Below are 13,695 nucleotides of genomic sequence, written 5' to 3' on the forward strand. Positions count from 1 at the left end.
TGTAACCCAAAGAAACACATACAACCATCATAAAGGTAATCCATACGGCTCCAGACGGTTGATAAAGGCCTTCTGAAGCGAAGCGATGCGTTTTTGTGAGAAAAATATCTATATTTATAAACTATGATCACTGGCTTCCGGTAACGGCCGTACGCGAGTCTAGTTCCGGCGGAAGAGTGACCTCTGACCTATAGAGTGTATGCGCGTGACGTCAACGTCAGCCGGAGTGACTGCGGTTACGCCCACTGAGTGGCAAAAAGACTAAGCGGCAGCATTGGTTTCGGAGTGAATGCCGCGAAAAACTCACAAAACACATCTAAAACGGGAAAGAGCTTTGAGATTTACTGTACAAATAGATTTGCCAAGAAATCTAAGGTATAGTTTTATTGACTGCCAAAAGCTATAGAAAATAAAAGCAAACTGATCGCTGCAATTCACAGAAACGGACACCAGGCAGCGAAACATGGATTTGCAGTCATCATTTTGTGCCAATATGTTGAATTTTGGGGTAAAATCATACCCCATATATTGTATTGTACAACTTACCAATTAAATATTTACCATCTTATATTCTGCAGTTTTGATGTTTTTAAATAAACAATGACAAAAACTATAACTACTATAAACTATAAGTTTTAGGGCTGGACTTTATGTATTTCCCTGGCATCGAAATCAGGCACATATTCCTGGTTTCACGATTCCTGGTTGCATGTCAATATCCATGGATCACTGGATCTTTGGTAAGTTGTAAGGAACACTAAATGGAGTCCAACCTTTAATTTAAACCAAAAATGGTTTGTTTTACTCACATTTTCGCAGTTTCCCCTATGAAATCCAATCATAAACGGGCCTTTGGTCTAATGTTTGGAAACAGCCAGCATGAGGCTTCACATAGGTAAGTGGTTTATTGGGAAGTGTTTCAACAGCATCTGGCATTCATGAGTCACCCCTAAAATATTAGAAGACAAGATGTTAATGGTGTTATATGGTTCTTATGCACTTTGATGAGATGAAATGGCCAAACCCATGTGCTTTAATCCCAATCTGCTTGTGTTTGTGTGCTTCAGAAAGGCTGAACAGCTGTGGCTCATGAGGGAAGCTGAGATAACCTCTGAAAAATAACCCAAACACTTCACCACTCTTTTAACTTGTTAAGACCTGTAGCTCCCACAGTCTTTAGAAGAGCTCCGTGGGCATCAGTAGGGGGAACATATCATATCAACAGCACTGGTGATTATATAAGAGCGAATAACTAAGGTATCAGCCAACAAAACCTAGCCATCAAGGTAGGCTAACAGCAAATGCAATAAAAGGCTTGTTTTGCAGTCTTATATCCGAGGAAATACCTTAGTGTAACGGATGTAGGCCAGTAAGAGCTGTGCATGTAAACCTCACTCCCGGTCCAGAGCTCCGAGCGGGTCGAGTAGGACCGGTTACACAAGCATCAATAATAAAACCTTAGGTTTGTGGTTTGGTCCCAAAGAGTGAAATGACAGAATGTTTTATGTAACTGAATGATATAAGATCTTAGATATACGAATCACAATGAGAAGTATTGCCAGGTCATCTGTGATGCTTCATTCTGTATGTTGTTTTGGATGTCCTTGGAGAGTGTCCAAAACACAAGGCAGGACAGATTTTGATAATGGGGTGTAAAGCTTTTCACACTGTGATGGATACATGGAATATTACGCCTGCCAAGAATGGACAGATTCTTAGTATATGAGCAACCTCCTGAAATGCAGGCATGATAAACTACAGCCAAAGACAGATTGATGTGCTGCAGTGCAGTAAAAGCTCAAGGTATAGGCCACAGCACAGAAAATGGAGGGGAAAACAAGCCTCCACTTACACTAAGCATTGTAGTCTACAGCAGATAAACCCAGAGTAAAAAATGACTGCAATATGTCACAGTTTTGAATACATTTTTTAACAATATTACGATATCGTGACCCACATATTAATATAATATTGTATCATCAGGCTGCTGCTGATTCCCACACCTAACATTTGTGGTATGGACTATAATATGCATCTGGATCTGGAATTATGCTAAATCCTATTTATTGTTTTGATGCACCCGAGAGAAACTAAAAATGTTCAGAAAGTGCCCAATATCAAGTGAAATGTGTTTGTGTGTGTGTGCAACTGGGGTTTGATGTGCAAGTGCGCCGTTTGTGGCAAGGAGAAGCATTACAACAACCTCACCGCAGCGCTTCATAAAGGTGTGAACAATCCTAAAATCAGAACATGCTCAGAAGGGCGTTTAAAAATAGATCACCACCTGTCTTCACTCTGAGACTAATTCACAGCAACAACTCCACAGTCTATGCTGCATGTGCCAAGAGAAATTAATTGCTTATAATTAATCTTTTACAGAAACATGATACAGCTAGAGAAAAGAATTCAATTAATTGTTCATAATAATTAAATGTAAGTATATGATTGTTATGCTGGAAAATTAGAGCAAATCACTGCAGAAATTCACAACAACAGACAAAAAAACATAGCATACATACATACAACCCTTATAATAACATAAAATATAATACATATAAATGTACATGTACGTGTGTGTGTGTGTGTGTGTGTGTGTGTGTGTGTGTGTGTGTGTGTGTGTGTGTGTGTGTGTGTGTGTGTGTGTGTGTGTGTGTGTGTGTGTGTGTGTGTGTGTGTGTGTGTGTGTCAAAAACATGAAAACAGTAACTTTGAATCTGAACCGGTCTGACTGGGCCAATAGAATTTTTTTTAGCAATGATATATTGAAGGGCACATGAAGTTTTTATAAAATTTAAAGCCTAATGAATGTTAAAAAATGTAAGCTTTCAATTATAGTATAATGCTAAAATTGAGGGGGAAAAATCAATTTCATAGAGACATCAGTAGTATTGGTATCGGTGATGCCTTCTTTCATAAAAAGATGCCATTAAAAAAATATTCAAAATATAAGCTACTTTATGTTGTTTCTTCATTCATTTGGAGAATAAATGTGAAATTATTACAATATAAAAATAGATTAAAAAAACCTTTAATATTATTTTTTATTAATTGTGGTTAATCACGGTTAATTACAGAAAATTAATTAGCGATTAACTCGTTAATTTTTTTTATTGATTGACAGCACATATACATTTATATATATATATATATATATATATATATATATATATATATATATATATATATATATATATCCTGAATATATGCGAATTTAATTCTATATTATTATAATGACTGCAATATATATAGTATTCAGGACTGAAACGCTCATGTTTGCAAAAACGTTTGAGGTCACGCTTAGGTCACACTGCAGAATACATCGCATTATAACACAGAATTTAACACATAAACACACTCTGCAAACGGAGGAAGCAAGAACAGGGTCGTCCAAGTCAGAGAGCACGTGATGAAGACATAACAGCATCTCTTTATATCTGGAGGCCCAGGGATGCTTTGTTTTACACTTTCCATTTTCTGAGTGCTTTATAACTGTGCTCTTTCCTTCTCTAACAGGCAGCCCGTCCTTGACACCACTGCAACGCTTTTGTGAGGTTTTCTTGCCCCGCTACAGTCACACCCCCGTCCTGCTCCTGATCGTTCACTGGCTGGCTGTGGAGGCTCCAGCCAACGGCAAGTTAGGAAACATCTTTAAAATGTGCATGCTGGAGTAGGTTTTAATGCCTTATAGCCAGTCTCTTGCTCTCTCCGTCTGCCTCTCTAGGTGTTTGCTTTATAACATGACCTACATTTTTCTGCTCGAGTGAAGCTCAGAGATCCGTCACAGTTCGACATCACAGCGCCGCGACTCTCAGCGAGCTAAACTGCACAATGAGCAGGAACAACACATTGAGCTGAGAGTGATCGGGAGTGCAACCGCTGCATGGCAACAACGCGAAAAATCCCCTACTAAAAATAGTGGCATATCGCAGGCTGGCAGCTCTGACTGCGCAGCCAATAACCTTTCACCCCTGGGGTGCTGGCACAGGGAGGGCGGATCTGGGCCGTCACCGTCATGTTTGGGTGACTGACTCTCATCCAGATGTCTGCACTGAACCGATGGGGTCAAATTCATGTTCGGCATAGCAACGGGGGCCTTCGGACTGGCCAAACCGCGCAAAAATGCCAACCTTGCAAAGCGAATTTACTCAGGGAACGTGCTCGAATAGTAAAGCGACGTTTGAGGACGTCCGCTCACAAAAAGTTCACCCCCTTTCGGAGTACGGACAGGTCACTTTAAATTCGCCTGAGCGGTCGTAGCCATTGGCCACACTGCCTTCCAAACTGTCTCCTCAATTTGCCTCACTCGGCTGATTTCTTTGAACACTGCCCTTCTTTCTATCCCATGAGGCTTTCAGGAGAGCTGCAGGAGTCAGTTTGTGTCCAACACGCCCATCAGTCAAAGGATTACTCTGGAGGGACTCTTGTTGTCCTTTAAGTGGAAAATAGATGAATTTAAAAGAAACATAAACCATTTTGACCAGCACATTACATGCATGCTACTGTACATTACTCGTAACTCAATGAAACATAAACTGAGGGATGTTTGAATGTTTAAATACTTTCTCCTATCCCTGTGTAGTGTGCAATCTGTACTATATACAGCATGTGTGTGTGTTTGTGTATGTGTGTGTATGTAGAGATAGGTCTTCATCCATCCATCCATCCATCCATCCATCCATCCATCCATCCATCCATCATTATAGTTACTTACACATAAATTACCCAAACATTCAGCACTGAAATGATCATGTGTGCATTCAGGGTGTAGAATCACGAGTATAAAACGTATTAAACGAGTATATACACATTTCTGTACCGAATACTCAAGTAAAAAAAATTTTTTTTTAATTTTTTTATAATTATATATTGTTCTAATGGCTGTGCATCAGGTGTTCCACAATCATCTGTAGAGAAGTTCAGCAAGCTTTAGCTAATGTTGGGGTGAAAAATCACAGCTTCAAACCTCCAGTAACCCAAACAGACAGAGTTAAGTGCAGGTTTTGAAGCACAGCGCTGTCCTTCAGGAGTTAATGCTCTAGAGGACGTGGGAAAAGCCTTTGAAAGCCACTAATCTTCTAAACTCTACACCACACACACCCATCAGCCGATCCCCTAAAACAGCGTTTAGACAACAGAGCCTGCACCGAGCTTTTTTGTCTCTAGTATTTCACACCAGATTATTGACCATGGAAAAGATGCTTCTCAGTTCTTACGTTAATAAAAGTAAACCTGCAGCCAAATATTCATTGAAACATCATTCTTTTACTAATCTGATTTCTGACTTCCCGAATCATAATCACGCCGTGTTCGTCATTTTCCTGTTATCACTGTAAAGCTGCTTTGAATAAATCTGTATTGTATAAAGCGTTATATAAATAAAGGTGACTTGAAGTGTCACGTTATGTTCAGTTAGTTTCATTATCATGGACTTTTAGTTTGTTTTCATGTTCATCATGTGTTCCTTGGTTTTCCCACTCATTATTAGTTCATATGTGTCAGCTGTGTTCTGTTAATCATCCTCATTTGTGTTTGCTATATAAGTTGGTCCCTCACATTCATTCTCTGTCTGATGACCATTACCATATGTGTGTTACTCTGCTTGTTTGCCTTCCTTGTGGATATTTATCATTAAACGTCATGTTGGAACTTGATTCTTCTGTCTTCCTGAACCCACGTGACTTTACTACACTGAAGTTTAGAACAAAGAAAGATGCACTGATCATAACTCCCTAGTTATGCAATTTCATTGCTCAAAGGTTGCTTTTTCATATCTCAGGAGACTTCTCATTTGGTTTAAGTATCAACACTGTCTCAAATGTTACCTCAAACTTCCTTAAACACAATTGTTGACCTATTGTCGACTTGTGAAATGTTGAGGCATTACTGAGATCTCTTAGAGTCTAGAGGAGATAACAGGCTCTTTTTTTCAGGAGAAAACTCTGTATACAGGGAAATAATTGCAATAAGACTGAATATACATGTAAGTTATAAGGCAAGTGATTTTACGCTGAGTGCACACCAACCACATAAAAAATTCATCTCAAAGCATTGATATTCATGTATGTTATGACAGTCTCTAAGAGGATCCCGTATGTCTGTGCGAATCCGATCTTATTTAGGAGGTGTGAAGGTCATCACGCCAGTTTAAAAGATTAAGACGATCACTCAGTATCAGCAAATATGTTTTAAATCTGTTGATTGAGGTTTAGCTAGCCTATACTGTAAATATTAACTTTATCTCTTGATCTGCACAGTGTTGACATATTTAATTTGATGTGAATGAAAACAAGGCTGCTTTTTTTTTCAAAGACATTTTCAACGTTTTGCTGGCTTTGATCACCATCAAACATACACAAGAAGAAAACCCTTAGAAGAAAAACCAGACAGTGCCAGATCTGCCTCTCGCAGCCTAGTTTGCATTTATTTTAAAGGGATAGTTCATCTAAAAATGAAAATTCTGTAATCATTTACTCATCCTCATGATATTCCAAACCTGTATGAATTACTTTCTTGAACAAACCATTTTCGTAAAATATTTTTTAAAGAACATTGGGGTTCAAACTACACTGAACCATATTGACATTCACTGTATGGACAACAACAAAACATTACATTTTCATACAAAATATACCAATATTTTTCAAACCGTCAACGTGTGTGAGTGTGTGTGTGTGTGTGTGTGTGTGTGTGTGTGTGTGTGTGTGTGTGTGTGTGTGTGTGTGTGTGTGTGTGTGTGTTTAAACTTTAAAGGAAGAAGGCTTATATAAATAAATAAATAAACAAACAAATGGAAGACACAAACATACATGCATTAAAGGTAGAGGGAATAAATAAATAAAGGTAGAATGAATGAATGAACGAACAAACAAATGGTAGAGGGACCTAACATACATACATACATAAAAAGTAGAGGGAATAGCCTATATACACTGTAAAAAGTGAACAGTTGGATCAACTTAAAAAAATTACTTCAATTGGTAACACCTAAAGAAATTAAGTTTTTCTCAACTTAAATTATCACGTTTTATCGTGAAAAACGTGATAATTTAAGTTGAGAAAACTTTATTTCTTTAGGTGTTACCAATTGAAGTAATTTTTTTAAGTTGATCCAACTGTTCACTTTTTACTGTGTAAATAAAGGTAGAATGAATGAATGAATGGTAGAGGGAACAAACATACACACATAAAAGTTACAGGAAATAAATAAATAAAGGTAGAATGAATGAAGGAATCCACCATGACCATGTTGTGAACTTTATCACAAAGATTTGTCAGTTTTCATCATTTTCTTTGTTTAAAACAACATCTTCCACCAGTGAACAACTGGAAAAATGGGTAGAAAAGCAGATTTCATCCATCTCTAACCGATAATTTACTTTCTATACGAGGTTTCCTGGATCAGCGTGACCTGTTTTCATACTGTCCGATTCCTATAGAGCTGGTTCAGATTACTCTCTCTCTCTCTCTCTCTCTCTCTCTCTTTCTTGCACACAGGAGACTAAAGGTGTATTTATTGTTCTTCAGAAAGTATGGCAAATATTTGTGTAATTCTCTTCATAACCTTCGTGGGGTTTAGGTGTTCTTTTCTTTTTGGATCGCTCATAAGCCTTCATATTTCAATAACAGCGCAGCGGCACAGCGTGAGTCTCAGCAGAATGAATTCCAGCGCTCCTTCTGTGCCGACACCGTCCAACCCTCCAGGGCACAAGCATCCTTCTGACATGAGAGTGATTACAAACTCATTAAACTGAGCCGAGAGCGAGAGACGCAGCCCGAGTGTTGACCGAGGTCTGTCACTGACACCCTGGCACTGACGCTGACGCCTTTATCTCCAACAACCCTCTTGAGCGGGCAAACGTTACGCTTCCCTCGAGGCTCCACTCTGGCTGTGGGGGAAAGTACTTTTGCGCGCCCTTGTAGTTAGTGCTAAGCTACGCACCTTCGCTTTAAGAATCTCTTTATTATGCACGAAGCAACCCACATTCTTTCCTATAGCACATCCTGGCTGGGAAAGGGATGAGACGGGGATAGAGGCAACTTTGATTTAGACTGAGCTGAAAATATTCACTGCCTCCAGTGGTGCGGGCCGCTCTGCTCTGAATGTCTAATTAGACAATGTGAGGTTAAAGACTGCTCCCGTTATACTCCACAAACAAACTCTTTCTCCCCTCACCTCTGATCTCTACTGTTAGCTTTTCTTGATCTGTCTATATCCCCTTTGTTCTGTTTCTTTAAGGAACACATCAATATTCCTGTTGCTCTATAGGGTTTGTTCAGCCAAAAATGCCATTGTTTACTCACCTTCATGTCGTTCCAAACCTATAAGACTTTCGTTCATCTTCAAAACAAAAATGAAGATATTTTTAATGGAATCTGAGAGATTTCTGTCCCTCTATTGACAGCTACACAACTACCACTTTGACACTTCAAAAAGTTCATAAAGAGATCGTGAAGAGATCTTTTCTGAAGAGACTCGATCGTTTTATATGATGAACAGATTGAATTCAGGCTTTTATTTACATATAAACATTGATCAGCGAACTTAAACAGAAGCTTAATTCGGAAACTTAAACGTGCTGCGTAACGTGTAACACGAGACCTCATTGGTTCTTGCTGAAGCTCAAACATGCTGCGTAACACGGGATTGAACCTCATTGGTTCTTGCTGAAGCTCAAACGTGCTGCGTAACACGGGATTGAACCTCATTGGTTCTTGCTGAAGCTCAAACGTGCTGCGTAACACGAGAAAGAACCTCATTGGTTCTTGCTGAAGCTCAAACGTGCTGCGTAACACAGGATTGAACCTCATTGGTTCTTGCTGAAGCTCAAAAGTGCTGCGTAACACGGGATTGAACCTCATTGGTTCTTGCTGAAGCTCAAACGTGCTGCGTAACACAGGATTGAACCTCATTGGTTCTTGCTGAAGCTCAAACGTGCTGCATAACATGCGTAACACGAGACCTCATTGGTTCTTGCTGAAGCTCAAACATGCTGCGTAACACGGGATTGAACCTCATTGGTTCTTGCTGAAGCTCAAACGTGCTGCGTAACACGGGAATGAACCTCATTGGTTCTCACAAGTCAAGCGAACATGCTTGAGCTTCTGTTTACCATATCTGATGTGTGCGTTGATGAAGCCTAAAATACATTCTGTTCATCATATAAAGCGATCAAGTCTCTACAGAAATTTTTAACTAAACTGCTCAATTCATTTGATTTAGTTTTACGATCTCTTTATGAACTTTTTGAAGTGTCAAAGTGGTAGTTGCGTAGCTGTCAATGGAGGGACAGAAAGCTCTCAGGTTTCATTAAATAGATCTTCATTTGTGTTCAGAAGATGAACGAAAGTCTTACAGGTTTAGTAAATGATGACAGAATGTAAATTTTTTTGGTGAGCTAACTTTTTTCAGTATGCTGGGAATCGTACCAGAACACCCTAACAATCGCCCAGAACACGTTAGCATTGCACCTGAGAGAATTGCACAGGTGAACATCATCTTCAGAGACTATAAGAATCTAGTCTATTCTTGTCCTCATCCTATCCTCATCTGGCTTCTTACATCCCATATTGCCTAATATAAATGCCCCATTTTTGCAAATCCACCTGTCCTTCAAAGTTTCCAGCATCCTCTGCTCTAGATTTCCTATAGTAACCAAACATAAACCAATCCTAACATAAAACAGAGCAGCAGCTAAAAACGCAGAGGCGCAGGTTCCTCCGGACCACTGCCAGACCTCACCCACGTGTTTGGCCCATTTAATAGGTTCGCCAACTGCACAAATCCACACACACCCTTTCATAAGGCCAGAAAGAGATAGATTAGCGGTGAGCGCTCCTTTTAATATAGGTTAGCAGAATTATATTCAGGGAGACCTTTTCACCCCTACAGCGGCATAACCCAGATTGCACATTCAGAGCTGCTCTTTCTCTCCCCTTCAGCGTAATCCTGTGATTACACTTATGATCTGTAAAGAGGATAATGGGCTAAGATTTTGGCTCCGTGGCTCCTCAAGCTGAGGAGTGAGTCATAACGTATTAGACGTTAAGTGGTATTATTGCTTTCACATGACAGTGTTTTACATATCTGAGAGGGAGACTTCAAATATTTATGTTATAGCAGAGGGTTCACTGTATCATAAAAGTGTAGAAAAATATCTAGGAGAAACATAAGGTCTAGGTGCATGTTTCATAAATAAAGTTCAACTGGGCTGATGCAGAACATTTCAGATGCATGGATCCAGCAAACCAACCTCCAGATATTTTTTTACAAATATGTGAAAAAAAGTATATATATATATATATATATATATATATATATATATATATATATATATATATATATATATACATTAACTAACTAACTAACTATTATTTTGCCTCAATAAACACCTTATTTTTGCTTATTAATATACTGCTTATATGGGCATTAATATGTGCTTTATAAGTAGGCTATAAACCCCCAATAATCTAGTAATATGCATGCTAATAGGCAAAAATTTAATAGTGAGAGGTTGTAATTTTACATTTGGATTTTCAATGTCTCCCTTTGACTACATGTACTGGAGCCTCCCCAATTTACACATCTATATTTTTATATTTATATATTTGTATTTCTCAAAAAATGTATAGTAGCTACACCTAATATATAGCCTATATATGTATATAAGAAAAAGTTATTAGCAGAAGCTTAATAACCAGGCTCTGAGGAAAATCAGTACACTGTGCCATAATAAACATTAACGCTGAAAAGTGCGTGCGGATGAAATCTGAACACGCCCAAGTCTCCGCACAAGAGCAACTGAACATTCCCACGCGTTTCAATGTCCAAACACTGCATCCATCAAGTTACACTTTCACTCTAGAACACTAACATAATGAATTATATTATTATACAATGAATTATCATCACAACAATTAACGCGATGAGGTGACCCCATTAATGTACCTGATCCTGCGCGTGAATCTGGGGCGAGGACACTTTACATCTCCAAACATTGCCAACCGCACTGAGATCTTTGATAAGATCTTATACAGCATTAGGCTATACAAGAATGTATAAAATAAATATTTGTATAAATTAAAAAATATAGTTAAAAACAGAACAGCGACAAAAACAGAAGAAATGTCAATACGCATCAGTGTGTGTATAGCCTACACAGAATAAAAATGTTTAGTCGTTCCCAAATTCAGACTTATAATGTTATAACTTATCTGAAATAAAGCTTTACATTTGTGCACACAGCACGTGCGTAAGTAACAGCGCATAATAGACCGCAGTAAGTAAATAACAGTCGCGGAATTCATTCTCGGATGTGTTTGTTTTGCACTGCAGACCATGTGCAGCATGCAAACACAGCATCTCCTCAACGAAACATCGGATCAGTCGAACCCCCTCACAATCACAACATCTGGACCGTTTAATACCTGAGAGGATGCTGGAGTCTCTCCCATCCACGTGCGTCCCTCTGCATCATCTCACGCGCATCTCCCGAGCATCTTTACTCCTTCATTGAGCTGCATGACTGTCTTCTGCTCATTGATTTCCAAATCATCATCATCCTCGCCTGTTCTTCAACACACACCCCTGTGTTTACACGGCAGCCTCCTCTATACGTCCCCCATCTGAAAGGGCTGTAGTTATTTTATCCTGCCTTGATCTACACACAGCGACCAAACCAATCACAATTCAGCCACATTTCTGCTTTAACCCGTTCAGTGCCACAATACTGCAACACTAACACATCTATCAATATGTAATATTTATAAATAAAATAAAAAAACATTTTATTCTATATTTATATAAATGTAAAATATGTAAATATAATAAAGAACATTATAATACAAGTAAGCGTATTTATATAGGTATGTATATGTGTGTGTATATATATATATATATATAGCCTATATATGTGTGTATATATATATGTATGTATATCCTATATAGGCCTATATATATATATATATATATATATATATATATATAACTAATGTTCTGACCAGTCATGTTCTTGATCCAGTACTAATACCCCAGTACCGTTATCTGGCATTTCGAGGGTTAAACCGCAGCTGTAATCCGTAAAGCCTGGTTGGAGATTATGAATTTGGTAAATCACAGTTTCCCATTCAATTCCCCTGTATGAGTTTGATTTGTTAATGCATTCCATCCTCAATATAGGCCTGAAATCATGCTCACAAAATCAAAAGCTGTTGATGAGTCTTAATAACACAAACTGATCATGTAAAAGAATATCAAAATATCATAACGGTACAATGAAATTGGGGCCTCTTTTAATGTACAGTTTAAGGTTTGTGAATTTTGTATAGGCTTATACTGTCTTCCTTTTATTCTTTGCAATTCCTATAGATCCACTGAAAGCACAATACAAGCTAAACTTGGCGTTGTTAAGATGGATACGAATATCAGACTGTGACTGAATGCAAAAGCCAGATATCAGACGGAAGGCCACTGGGGTCACTTTCCTGGCACTTCCGTATGGAAACAAAGCAGCTCATTCAGGATCAATCCACAACACCATGAATGAGTCTCTCTCTCTCTCTCTCTCTCTCTCTTTACTCGCTGCTCAACCCATAGGAACTGACTGCAGGTGTCTCAGATTTACAGCAAATAGGTAAAGAAATATAATTTTTTGTCATCTATAGTAGAGACTGTCAAGTCTTTCAAGAAAGCGGTAAAGAGTCTCTTGAAAAATATTCATTCATAAGCATCTGTGTGCGTTTACATGCGAGCGCTAAATAAAAGAGAAAGAGAATGAGTCCCCCTTGTGGAATAGTGTAAAAATGGCAAGAACTGAGATACTTACAGTACATGCAGCGGTTTTCAAACTCAAAATATGATGATCCTCTTGTGAGGCACCCTTTCCTAAAGTAGCCTATAAAGAGAGAAAAAATAGCAAAAATGATAGGCGTATTATAGTTTACATGTCGTTTCCAAACGATTAATGGCCTTTTATTTAGTCAATATAGCCAACTAAAGACTAAACTAATTATTAAAAACTATCTGTGAATTTACTTTAAGTTGGCAGCATGTGTTACCCCACTATTTTTGAACTTTTGTTTCAAGGTAAAAAAAAAAAGAAAGAAAAAAAAGTAACGTTAAAAAGAACGTTCGTTAAAAAGTTAAGTAGCCTACAATCAACTTGGATGTTTAAGTCATTTCAACTTAAATTACATCAAGCTGACATAAAAAAACATTTGTTGAATCTTGTATAATTTATATAAAAAAGTAGAAAATTGCTTAACTTCTTTTGATGAGTTAAAGCAATGTAAAAACATGTGTTGTCATAACTTATTGATCATATAATATTTTACAGTGAAACCTGAAGACATTTTTTAATCAATTTAACCCTCTGGTGGTGTTCGTTCATTTTTTACAAAGAATATTTTTATTTTTACTTCATCAGAATGGTACAAAACTAGGTAAAGGTTTTGGCACTCGCTATGCATACACACACACACACACACACACACACACACACACACACACACACACACACACACACACACACACACACACACACACACAAAAAAAACATGGACATGATGCGAAAAGCTCAAATGGAATAAGCATTCGTTGAAAACGAATGGGAAGCGAATTTCATCTAGTGGAAGCGTTTGGTACTGCGCCAAATCAAAATCTTACTGAAAGCTCTTATTTAGATATAAACCTTAAATTTG

At 38.1% G+C, this 13,695-nt stretch overlaps 1 protein-coding gene across 1 annotated transcript in view; it reads right to left on the reverse strand.

Moving 5' to 3' along the window:
* Nucleotides 1-11,622, reverse strand: part of ccdc120a (coiled-coil domain containing 120a) — a 50,869-nt gene extending 39,247 nt beyond the window's left edge. Inside the window, exon 1 of the mRNA XM_084389226.1 lies at nucleotides 11,425-11,622. The gene's annotated coding sequence lies outside the window, so the exon portion shown is untranslated. The remainder of the gene's footprint in view (nucleotides 1-11,424) is intronic.
* Between the last annotated feature and the right edge of the window lie 2,073 nt (nucleotides 11,623-13,695).

The sequence above is a fragment of the Rutilus rutilus genome, assembly GCF_951802725.1.
Source record: "Rutilus rutilus genome assembly, chromosome: 19".
NCBI lineage: Eukaryota > Metazoa > Chordata > Actinopteri > Cypriniformes > Leuciscidae > Rutilus > Rutilus rutilus.